Below are 12,230 nucleotides of genomic sequence, written 5' to 3'. Positions count from 1 at the left end.
CACTTAGACTCGGAGGTCACTGAGTAGAGGTGGGTTCGATTCCTACCTCAGCCACCCTGGAAGTGGTTTTCCGTGGTTTCCCACTTCTCCTCCAGGCAAATGTCGGGTTGGTACCTAACTTAAGGCCACGGCCGCTTCCTTCCCTCTTCCTTGTCTATACCTTCCAGTCTTCCCATCCCCCCCCCCCGCAAGGCCCCTGTTCAGTATAGCAGGTGAGGCCGCCCGGGCGAGGTACTGGTCATCCTCCTCAGTTGTATCCCCCTGACCCAGAGTCTGAGCTCCAGGACACTGCCCTTGAGGCGGTAGATGTGGGATCCCTCGCTGAGTCCGAGGGAAAAGCCAACCCTGGAGGGTAAGCAGATTAAGAGAATAAGAAGAAGGAGGAGGAGGAAGCCATCAAGACTCTTTACTACTCGTAACCTTGTCACTGAGAGGCCACCTTCGCCTTCAGGAATTAATTTGGTACTCATTTCTGATGTTGGCTGAATGAACACCCTCAAACGTAGGACCTACTAGAAATATCGTTCCTAAATATTCAACTTCCTGACGGGGAATTCCCACGGCCTCCCGAGAGAAATGTGTATGCTTTCTCCGCCTCAGATAGCCAGCGTCCACTTATGATAAGTATATTGTCTAAAACCGGAATTGACCGGGGAGTTGGTCGTGCGGTTAGGGGCGCGCGGCTGTGAGCTTGAATCCGGGAGATAGTGGGTTCGAATCCCACTGTCGGCAGCCCTGAAGATGGTTTTCTGTGGTTTCCCATTTTCACACCAGGCAAAGACTGGGGCTGTACCGTAATTAAAACCACGGCCGCTTCCTTCCAACTCCTAGGCCTTTCCTAACCCATCGCCGCCATAAAATCTATCTGTGTTGATAAACAATTAAAATAAAAACGTTTACGTGAAAGCAATTACTTTTCTAGTAATAAGTCAACTGACATGAAATGTATTTATTTATTTATTTATTTATTTATTTATTTATTTATTTATTTAATTTAATTTATTTATTTATTATTAATTCATTAATTCTACAAGACATCTGATCGCCTGCAGTGAATGACCACAGAAATCCTAAATGTGTTTAGTAAATATTTAATAATTATGTATCTGAAATATAAAAATACTTTCCGTGAATTAAAACATTACATAATGATTTCCTTAGAGTTTTTCAGTGTAAGGGAAGAGTTTTATGTGCATTACTACACAATAAGAATTTCTTCCAATCAATCAATCAATCAATCAATCAATCAATCAATCAATCAATCAATCAATCAATCGATCGATCAATCAATCAATCAGTCAATCAATCAATCAATCAATCAATCAATCAATCAGTAACTACGGATCTGCACTTAGGGCTGTCGCCCAGGTGGCAGATTCCTTTCCTATAAATGAATACTTGCCCCAATTTAACCTCCTAAATTCCAGCTTTATCTTCATGCTGTGATATTTCCTACTTTTAAAGACACCACTCAAACTTATTCGTCTACTGATGTCACTCCACGCCATCTCTCCACTGACGGCTCGGAACATACCACTTAGTCGAGCAGCTCGTCTCCTCTATTCCAAGTCTTCCCAGCCAAAGCTTTGCAACATTTTGGTAACGCTACTCTTTTGTCGGAAATCACCCAGAACAAATCGATCTGCTTTTCTTTGGATTTTGTCCAGTTCTTGAATCAAGTAATCCTGAGGGTCCCATACACTGGAACCATACTCTAGTTGGGGTCTTACCAGAAACTTATACGCCCCTTCCTTTACATCCTTACTACAACCCCTAAACACCTTCATAACCATGTGCAGAGATCTTTACCCTTTATTTACAATCACATTTATGTGATTACCCCAATGAAGATCTTTCCATATATTAACACCTAGGTACTTACTGTATAATGATCCCCAAAAGGAACTTTCATCCCATCAACGCAGTTATAAAAACAGAGAGGACTTTTCCTATTTGTGAAACTCACATACCATTGCCTGCTGTCCATCTCACAACATTAACGAGATCATTTCGATACCTTAATGCACAATAGTGCCAAGTCCAATATTGTTCATGATTTTGACATATTGGTACTGAAGGAAACCTTGTGGGAAGCTGCATCGAGTGCACTTAAATTCTTTGTCCAAATCTATGACGAAAACCATATTAATTCGCAAAATTTAAAACTGCCATATCCACGCGTGCTTTGTTCGTATGCGCACAGAAATGTCAAGTCCAAGCGTCTTCAATGCTCTGAGATTTCAAGTGCGCATTTGTGCCATGTCCGGATTTGGAATCGATGTGCACTTGTTCTTGATTGTGTAGTTTTGTTCTTCTTGTTGCTTAAATCACCTTAAGGATTTCTAAAGGTATGGAAAATGGAGCATTGAATCATAAGACTTCATTTGGAACATACAACGGTCATGATGGTAAAACAGGACGACCAGCATCCAATTGCACTCCAGGATCAATTGTTTGTCATGTGCGTGCCTTCATTTCGTCGTTACCCAAAGTTCCTGCACACTACTGCAGAAAGAAAAGTTGTCGCCTCTGCTTGGCTCCTGATCTCAATATACCTACATTGCATCGGTTGTACAGTGAAAATCTGGACCACCCAAGGATATCAGAATGTGTGTTCAGATATATTTTCAAACAATTTGATCTACCGTTAGCAATTTTTGTTCCGAGGAAAGGACCATGTTCTAACAAGTATGTGTAAAGAGGCAGAACGCACTAAAACCACTACAACCAATCAGGATTATATAGAACACATCACTTGTAAACTTAAAATTGTAGAAATGCAAGATGAAGACACTAAAAGTGCAGTTGATAACCCAAAAGTAGTATTTGGAAGTTTAAATCTTCAGGCCACACTTCAAATCCTTCTCGCAAATTATTGCCAAATTTATTATAAAAGGAAGCTCTCTATTTATAATTTTACAGTGTGTGACTCATTGAAAAATGAAACTTGTTTTTTATGGGATGAGACCAACGGAAATAAAGGCAGTGCTGAAATCCGCTCTCTGCTTATTTACATAGCACTTCTGATTCCAGAAGTTGAGCATCTAATCCTGTATGCAGATAAGTGTGGTGGACAAAACAGGAACCAAATCATGGTGTCTGGCCTACTGTACGCCGTGAACTCGTACGTACATCCCAACCTCAAAACGCTGGACCAAAAATTTATGGAAATTGGTCATAGTTACCTAGAGACCGATTCCATTCATGCCACAGTTGAAAGGATGAGCAAGCATTTATACGAAATTGTCATGGAAAAAGGCCAGAAAGATTTAGATCCATTGGTAAAATGCGTAATGCATAACAGAAAAAAGTTGCCAACAAAGAAAAATCAATTGGTTAGGCTTAAAATGGTCTCGCTTCTGTGGAGGACGAATTTCGTGAGACGCAGGTTAATCCTAAAAGCATTAAGTGAGATGGAATCACTCCTCAACCAAAATACAGACAGCTGCTACCTACAGTATATCACTTCAAAAGAAGAAACATTTGTTGACTATGTTGAAAAATTGAGTCATCCCAGCTGAATATAAGAAGTGTTACAACAGTTTACCTTCGGCAAAGGCATTTCATGACGAAGCTGTTTGGGCAACCGTAAGAATGGATAATGCAAATAAAGAGTACTAGATGACCCTTTGGAGCGAAAATAGGTGTAGAATTCAATTTCTCTAGCTTGCGATAAATGCAAATAGCATCTGCATTCACCTCATGCAATAATGTTTACTTCACACAAAAATGGTTCGATAACAGTCGTTTTTAACGTAAGAGAAATTTGATTTTGATTTGATTTTACTATAAAAATTGAATTTAAACATAATCATACGTTCCATAATGCACGTACAGTATTTCTTAAATTTAAATTTAAATGAATAAATGCGATAATATCCTATGTCCAATAAAACTGCGTTAACTAGTGCTCAATTGTTCCGTGTCCTGACATCATCACAAATAATCACATTTGGAAATAATGTATGCCCATTTTTAACATAAATGTATTTGAAAAACACACCTTAAAGATGTGACCTAAAAAAAAGTCAGCACCACGAAAGAATGATACATCATGTGGTATCGAAACACGAGTTTGAAACTTTGATTACCGACCTCGATAGCTGCAGTCGCTTAAGTGCGGCGAGTATCCAGTAATCGGGAGATAGTAGGTTCGAGCCCCACTGTCGGCAGCCCTGAAGATGGTTTTCCGTGGTTTCCCATTTTCACACCAGGCAAATACCGGGGCTGTACCTAAAGTAAGGCAACGGACGCTTCCTTCCACTTCCTAGGCCTTTCCTATCCCATCGTCGCCATAAGACATATCTGTGTCGATGCGACGTCAAGCAAATAGCAAAATAAAGAAAGAAAGAAACTTTGATTTAGCATTTCCCACAATTTGGCACTATTGTGCATTAAGTTCTCACTATCTTGTAACTTATTTATTATTCTGTACAGATTAGCATCATCTGCAAAAAGCCTTATCTCTGATTCCACTTCTTTACTCATATCATTTACATATATAAGACAAAATAAAGGTCCAAAAATACTGCCTTGTGGAATTCCCCTCTTAATTATTACAGGGTCAGATAAAGCTTCGCCTACTTTAATTTTCCGAGTTATATTTTCTAGAAATATAGCAGCCCATTCAGTCACTCTTTTGTCTAATGAAATTGCACTCATTTATGCTAGTAGTCTCACATGATCTACCCTATCAAATGCCTTAGATAGGTCAATCGCGATACAGTCCATTTCACCTCCTGAATCCAGGATATTTGGTATATCTTGCTGGAATCCTACAAGTTGAGCTTCAGTGGAATAACATTTCCTAAACCCGACCTGCCTTTTATCGAACCAGTTAGGCCCTATTAATTTCGCAAACACGTCAAATATAATCAAAAAAGTCGAGATTTGCCAAAACTCCTCGATGGGTTCGACCGTCGCGTTCCAAACTGATGCTCAGGAGCGGAAGTACGCAAGCGTACGCACTTTTTTTTTGTCTAATGAGGAACATTCACAAACTGTGTAAAGTATAGAACATTGAAGTAATGGGCTTACGGACAAAACACATGTAACTTGTTAACACTTAAAGTAATCAAAAGATATTTCAAATCATAAGAAAAAGAACAGTATCTATGTATAAAATCCAATGTATTACCGCCCTTTAGTTTGAAGAATGCGATGGACCTAGAAAACCTGTTTCTTCATATGACAAAACGTAGATCAATCCATTTCATTGCTAAAATGTATTCATCCATGAAATATTTTCTTCAAGCTCATTGTAAATTATTCTTGTAGCGAAGCACTTAGATACTACTAATTTTTATATGAATGATAAAACTAGTATTTCGGGGGATAGGCCTAAGTGAGAGGAACCCCACAAATTTTCAGTCCCATTTTAAGCACTGCCTTGAAAGGAATCATCACTGGATATTTAAACATTTTTCGGACATTAATGTCGGTACTTACGTTTCCTTGACAGCAGTAGTATTTCACACGACGGACCTTGCAAAGCTTCTATCCCTCTTGCGGTCCTTACACTGTTTATGTATTAATGAAAAAGCCCAATCACGATCTTATATAAAGAGTTGATGATCCTGCTCTTCCACTTGCGCCAACTCGCTGCCTCGCAACTTCGGATATAGTGACCTTGATGCATTATCATAGCTGAGACAATCACTGCAGCATTGACGCAACTGACTGATAACTCTTCTTTCGCTTCTCGGTGTACGGATCGCGTAGCTCATGGAGACCGCGATTGTGTGGGAGGGAGAGGTTCAATGGAACATAAATTCAATGTGTAAATTTAATATTCATGAGTAGATAGGTAGAACTTTGTGTCCAATTTTATTCCGTTACGGGGTTTCCGTGGCTCACAGAGGGTTAGGAAGTGCCTGGGTTGCATGGCTGGACAAGAAATTACTTACGGCAACATTTAATTTAACAAATTTGTAAATTTTACTCTTTCTCCTTTTTTTCTAATGGATAGAAAATCTGAATGAATAACAACTATTAGAACCAGTTATTAATGTCCTACTAGTTGGCTGAATGGTCAGCATACTGGCCTGCGGTTCAGAGGGTCGCGGGTTCGATTCCTGACCGGGTCGGAAATTTTAACCTTAATTGGTTAATTCCAATGGATCGGGGGCTGGGTGTGTGTGGCGTATTCAACATTAGAAATCATCCTAGGTAGGGCCCTCATCTTCATAGACATGCAGGTCGCCTAATAGGCCATCTAGTAGAAAAAGACCTACACCAGGCCTCTCCGGAGGCCATACGCCATTATTAGTTATTAATGAGCTCGTCACCTCTCAACAATATTATGGACTTAGAAGTCCTGAAATCAGGTACAAAATTTAGAGATAGTTTACCCGGTTGTTAGTTTACATTAGAGGAGCATTATTGCTCCGGGCAGGTACAAATATCAGCGGTTCGTTTGCTCGCCTCTCACCCGGAGGCCTCGGGTTCGATTCCCGGCCAGTTCAGGGACTTTTACCCGGACCTGCGGGCTGGTTCGAGGTCCACTCAGCCTACGTGATTAGAACTGAGGAGGTATCTGACTGTGAGATAACGGCCCCGGTCTAGAAATTCAGGAATAACGGCCGAGAGGATTCGTCGTGCAGACTACACGACACCTCGTGATCTGCAGGTCCTCGAGCTGAGCAGCGGTCGCTTACTAGGCCAGTGCCCTTCAAGGGCTGTAGGCCATGGTATTTGTGGTTTGGTTTGTTCGTTCGTAATCTGTTTTCCCTCCAGGGTCGGTTTTTCCCTCGGACTCAGCGAGGGATCCCATCTCTACCGCCTTAAGGGTAGAGCTTCAAACTCTGGGTCTGGGGATACAACAGGGCAGGATGACCAGTACCTCGCCCAGGCTGCCTCACCTGCTACGCTGAACAGGGGCCTTGTGGGGGGATGGGAAGTTTGGAAGGGATGGACAAGGAAGAGGGAAGGAAGTGGCCGTGGCCTTAAGTTAGGTACCATCCCGGCATTTGCCTGGAGGAGAAGTGGGAAACCACGGAAAACCACTTCCAGGATGGCTGAGGAGGGAATCAAACCCTCCTCTACTCAGTTGACCTCCCGAGGCTGAGTAGACCCCGTTCCAGCCCTCGTACCACTTTTTCAAATTTCGTGGCAGAGCCGCAATCGAACCTGGGCCTCTGGGGGTGGCAGCTAATCACACTAACCACTACACCACAGAGGCGGACGGTTTGGTTTGTTTGGGTACAAATACTTTACAAGAGCAAGGTTTGCTCCTAGCGTTTACATTACACAGGAGTCTGCGCTCCAAAATACCATAGTATAGCCTCGCAGAGGCGAATAGCTTCTTTTGGCGCAATAAAAATATCACCTCACATTTAAGTGTTCATGCGCAGTTTACCATTGCACAACAGTTACATTAGTCACTGTTCCCACAGGGAACTAACATAAGGGGATATTTACACTGTGAAACACGTAAACAGGGGCATAAATGCCTATACTACGTGGCCTTCATGGTAAAAGGAAAGGTTGCAGATTATCGACCATAAACATAAGGCAAGGAGGTGAAACACCAGCACTCCTCACAAAAATTGTTAAAACCCTAAGTGGGCGTACGGCCCGTAGATACAGAGGCTAATCCTATACCACAAGGAGGAACATACAGTGCCAGTAACACAATTACAATTTTGGAGATTGAAAGCTTTAGTCGCCCAATGCACGATTGAATGGGAAACGACACAAGGTCATGACTCTTCGTTCCCGTACATTAGAAATTTCTCATTAGGCAATAGATCCAGAGTCCTCAGATTTGCCGAAAATTCTACATTGAAACCACCTGTCTACAAAATTAAATTAAAAGAAAAGTGGTTGAAACCTTCCCTCAAACTACCCTCAGGAGCTATCGCATGTCCACATAAATTCCGCCATTACCTTGTGCCGCTGGATCTTCCTCACGCAGGCGTCAGCCCTGCCTCCCTTAGGTCAAGTCGCACTCCCGAGCGCTGGAGCAATTCAGACAAGATGGCCCTAAATTAGGGATGGGCGCGACTGAAGCCTGGAATCGAGAGTGTCGACTCCATCGGCTCCGAACACCGAGCTCAGCTCGCATGAAGCCTCGCGACTCCAAGTTAACCTTGTTACAACACAACAGTATAACAACCAACTCGACCTTGGTGTCTCCAAAAATTCCCAATCGGTAGTAGTTGGCAACACTGGACCTTACAAGAAAACAACGGAAATGAAATACTTACCACGATATCCAAAGAAGAAAAGGCATGAAAAACGGACACTCTGTGCCAGAGGCTATGTGGATCAAAACCCAAGAGAATATACTAACTATAAAGGAAAGACAGATTAAAAATGTTACCGGGATTTGGTGGATCAGCAGAGGTGAAAGAAGGTGCAGGGATGAATAGGTCTCAATATACGAAATTAAATTTAATTTAAAATTTAACAAGGTTATATTTTCTTTTCAAGATCAAGAAATAACAAATATAACAGGTACACAGTAGCCCGGCAACAAATCAAGAATGTACAAATACGGTAGTTACAGGATTTGGGCTCCGAGACCCCGACACACAATTCTTGAGCAATTAGCCCAACTTTACTAATACACAAGGTTTAACAAAGGGGCAGAAAACCTCAATCATGCCCAGAAGCACTCGCTCCCTATTACTCAGTTAAGCCTGCTTGAGGCACACAGAAAATACCATTTAAGAAAGAGCAACCCGCTCTCAAAGTTCAAGCCTATCAAAGGCCACACCAAACTCCACCTTCAAGCTGACCTCCAAGCACATGAAAACAGGGGTAAAAATACCCAACCTACTGAGGCCTACTCAATAAAAAAACAGGACAATTACATGGCCTCCAAAATACCAACTTGAGGGGAGGCGTACTTGCACTCCTAATACACTTTATTAAAACCTAATTTGGCCCTAGGCCGCTTATGCAAGGGCTAATCCCATTCTACGGAGGTGACATGATAGAAAACTTTATGACATTACGAGTAGAAGGGAAACAGTTATAAAAACGTAGTCACCTCAAAACAAAATGAATGGGAGCTCGAGAGGGTTAGGCACTCTCTATCCCAATTTGTAGTTTGAAGAGACAGAAATTATGCCAAGAGTCTATTACATTTTAGAGGAAAGTTACATGGTAAAAGGTATCGAACCTGCCCCGAGAGTTAAACTGCTGAGCTAGCAAGAAAAGAAGTTATTAAAAGGCCATTACCTTATTGATGAACGGCTGCCCGAAGGAAGAGGCGCTTCCCGCCCCCTGCTACATAATTTACACAATGATAGATGTTACTGAAGTGGCCCGGAGACCCGAAAATCAGCAGTTTATATACCCTCGTGGAACATTCGAGACCTTTCAAGAATAAGAACACCCGCCCACAAGCTTTTATTTGACGGCCAAAAGATTACATGTCAAAACTGAAGAAGAAAACCAGGATTGGTGGGAAATTAATTACAGAAATTTGCGATTGGCCTATTTCAAAACTGGCGGAAAGAAAGGGTTAACATTGCCAACTTAAACAATGGCAGAAAGAAATTTAATAAGGAACAAACTTATAAATACTAAATTTCTTCAAAAAAAGGTTCCTGCACTTCGCACTAGAGTGCACAATTGTAGTTCTTAAGAGGTGCCATCTAGAGGAGAATGTTCACACTTTTTGCTACAGAGCAAACAAAAATACATCGAAAACGACACAGTTCAGAACACTTCAAAATTTACAAGTAGGGACATCTTCTGAGAAACTTGAGAATTAACACGGTAGTTAAAGTTCAGGCTTCCTCCAGTAGAGGAGTTTCAACTGGTGCAATGTTTGAATTAGCGGCGTGGAGGTGTACCGCCCGGTACAAAAACTTAAACCAACTTTAATGGATCTGGACTTCAATTCTCAAAGGACAGTAATCTTTCGAACTTACAATTCGATGATTAAAAGAAAAGAACAAAATTATCATCACACTAAAAGAAAAGATAATATAACTTGGGTCGACCCTTGAAAATATAAGAAATAAACCTTTGGATCACAATCCTTGAAAACAAATTAATCAATTTAATTAGTAGAGCAGTAGTGGAATAATTAACGGTAAGTTGAGGCTTGTTTCTCGACACGTCTAGTATAATTCACAGAAATGTCCGAAGTGGCAAATAAATGGTACCAAGATTTAGGCGAAATAGAACCCAATCGTAATTAAATTAAATCATAGGAAAGGAAGACGTATTTCAATTTTAGAATTAGTAAACTGGAGTACAATACGAGTCCACACACCGGATCAAAAATACAATCGACAGCCATCAGCTGTTTTTTTCAAAGCACGGAAACCATCTTTGTTTACAACAGTTCCCATAGAAACGAATCACGTGTCGCGATTAAAACATGGCTTCCAAACATTATCAGACATCGACCAAACAACTCCAACTTACCGATTTTCATCTGTGATTCACCGAAATAACGCTTAACTATCTGTTACAATAAGTTTTGAAATGAAAATTTACCAACACATAAGAAATCTGAGTCCCGATTTTAACAAAATTACATCTTATTAACGCCAGAGTAAAGGCTACCGCGTGATAAAGAAATTCCTCTTGATAACCGTAGTTTAAAACATACTCGCAATTCAATTTTTTTAACTTGTTCAGTCCAAACCAAAAATCTTGAGGATTGTGGAGATACCTCGGTGGGAAAGGGTATTCATGCAGATTTCATCATGCAGGATACTTACAATTTCTCGGAAGCAAATACAAGTTGATAAACAAACCACAAATCCAACTAGAATTTGTGGCCGGTTGGCCACAAATTTAACCAGGGTCGAAAATCAGCCACATCTCGCCCGTCTTCATCTTATTGATCGGGTTTCTTTTAAAAAACCAAGTAGCTGCGACCAAGTTCCAACAGTTTGGCTTCACGATCTCCAACAACAACCAGAAAAAAAAACAAAACAACTACGCACATATTGTCGAACTCGATCGATAATTGGCAGAGCAGCGCTGAACTTCACGCTGTGCTCACAGATGGCAGTAGGATGCAGTTCAGATGGAACACTCAGTCTGATAGCCGACTTTTCTACTAGTAAGAACCCGCTTCTAATGAATCGTGTACAATTCCACCAGGCTTTGAACAACCTTTAAATAATTTTCAAGTCCATGCATACTCGAAATGATTGATAAATATGCATACACCATAACCTGATGCGCATTGCGGGGCGCACGGTCGCTTCGCATGAAGCCTCGCGACTCCAAGCTAACTTGACTCTTGTTGCGGGGCCGCTAGCATGTCGAAGCGCGGAAAATAACATGAAATACCATGCATGTTTCTGCTCATTTTCCCATTTGGAGTTTTAAGAGTAGCCTGTTGTAGAATGAACTACGGTATCGTTAACGAAGACGACGAGCGTTATGATGTAGTTGGAAATAAAATAAAATGTGTCAACTCATAAAGTATCGGCGTAGTAGGCCACGGGCATTTAATTTCCCGTCTTTATTTGGGTGATCAGGAAACTGATAAACAGGTATCGATGGTAAATCATTATGAATTGCACATGAACGATGAAAACAAACCTAATATGGGTAAAGCAACTAACATAATTCGAACATAGATGAAACCATTAAAAATACTTTCTATTTTTGCTATTTGCTTCACGTCGCACCGACACAGATAGGTCTTATGGCGACGATGAGACAGGAAATAGCTACGCGTGAAAAGGAAGCGGCCGTGGCCTTAATTAAGGTACAGCCCCAGGACTTGCCTAGTGTGAAAATGGGAAACCACGGAAAACCATTTTCAGGGCTGCCGACAGTGGGATTCGAAACCACTATCTCCCGGGTGGAAGCTCATAGCTGTGCGCCCCTAACCCCACGGCCAGCTCGTCCAGTACAATTAAATAGCAGTACGGCATGATTATGCAATTAAAGATCATTTAGTATGCGAATACACATCTAGAAACTAAAACAGACACTAAAGAGACTGCCAGACTGACGAATGGGCACGGCAAGCGGGTGAATTATACCATAGTGTCCCCGACCTTGGCAAAATATATATATATATATATATACCCCTACTACCCATCCTCACAGCACAAGCAAAGTCTCCACTACTCGCCGTAGTGCTATACAAATCGGTTAGCTGCGACGAACGGCATTTTATGCGTATTTCCACCAATAATTATGTTAATAATTAAAGAATTAACACATGTCCGCCTCTGTGGTGTAGTGGGTAGTGTGATTAGCTGCCACCCCCGGAGGCCCTGGTTCGATTCCCGGCTCTGCCA

At 41.4% G+C, this 12,230-nt stretch overlaps 1 protein-coding gene across 1 annotated transcript in view; it reads right to left on the bottom strand.

Annotated features, from left to right (window-relative positions):
- Positions 1-5,628, bottom strand: part of LOC136863580 (methyl farnesoate epoxidase) — a 63,863-nt gene extending 58,235 nt beyond the window's left edge. Inside the window, exon 1 of the mRNA XM_067139963.2 lies at positions 5,449-5,628. The gene's annotated coding sequence lies outside the window, so the exon portion shown is untranslated. The remainder of the gene's footprint in view (positions 1-5,448) is intronic.
- Positions 5,629-12,230: the final 6,602 nt, after the last annotated feature.

The sequence above is a fragment of the Anabrus simplex genome, chromosome 1 (genome assembly GCF_040414725.1).
Source record: "Anabrus simplex isolate iqAnaSimp1 chromosome 1, ASM4041472v1, whole genome shotgun sequence".
NCBI classification, from domain to species: Eukaryota; Metazoa; Arthropoda; class Insecta; order Orthoptera; family Tettigoniidae; genus Anabrus; species Anabrus simplex.
This window is presented reverse-complemented; position numbering and strand designations above follow the sequence as displayed.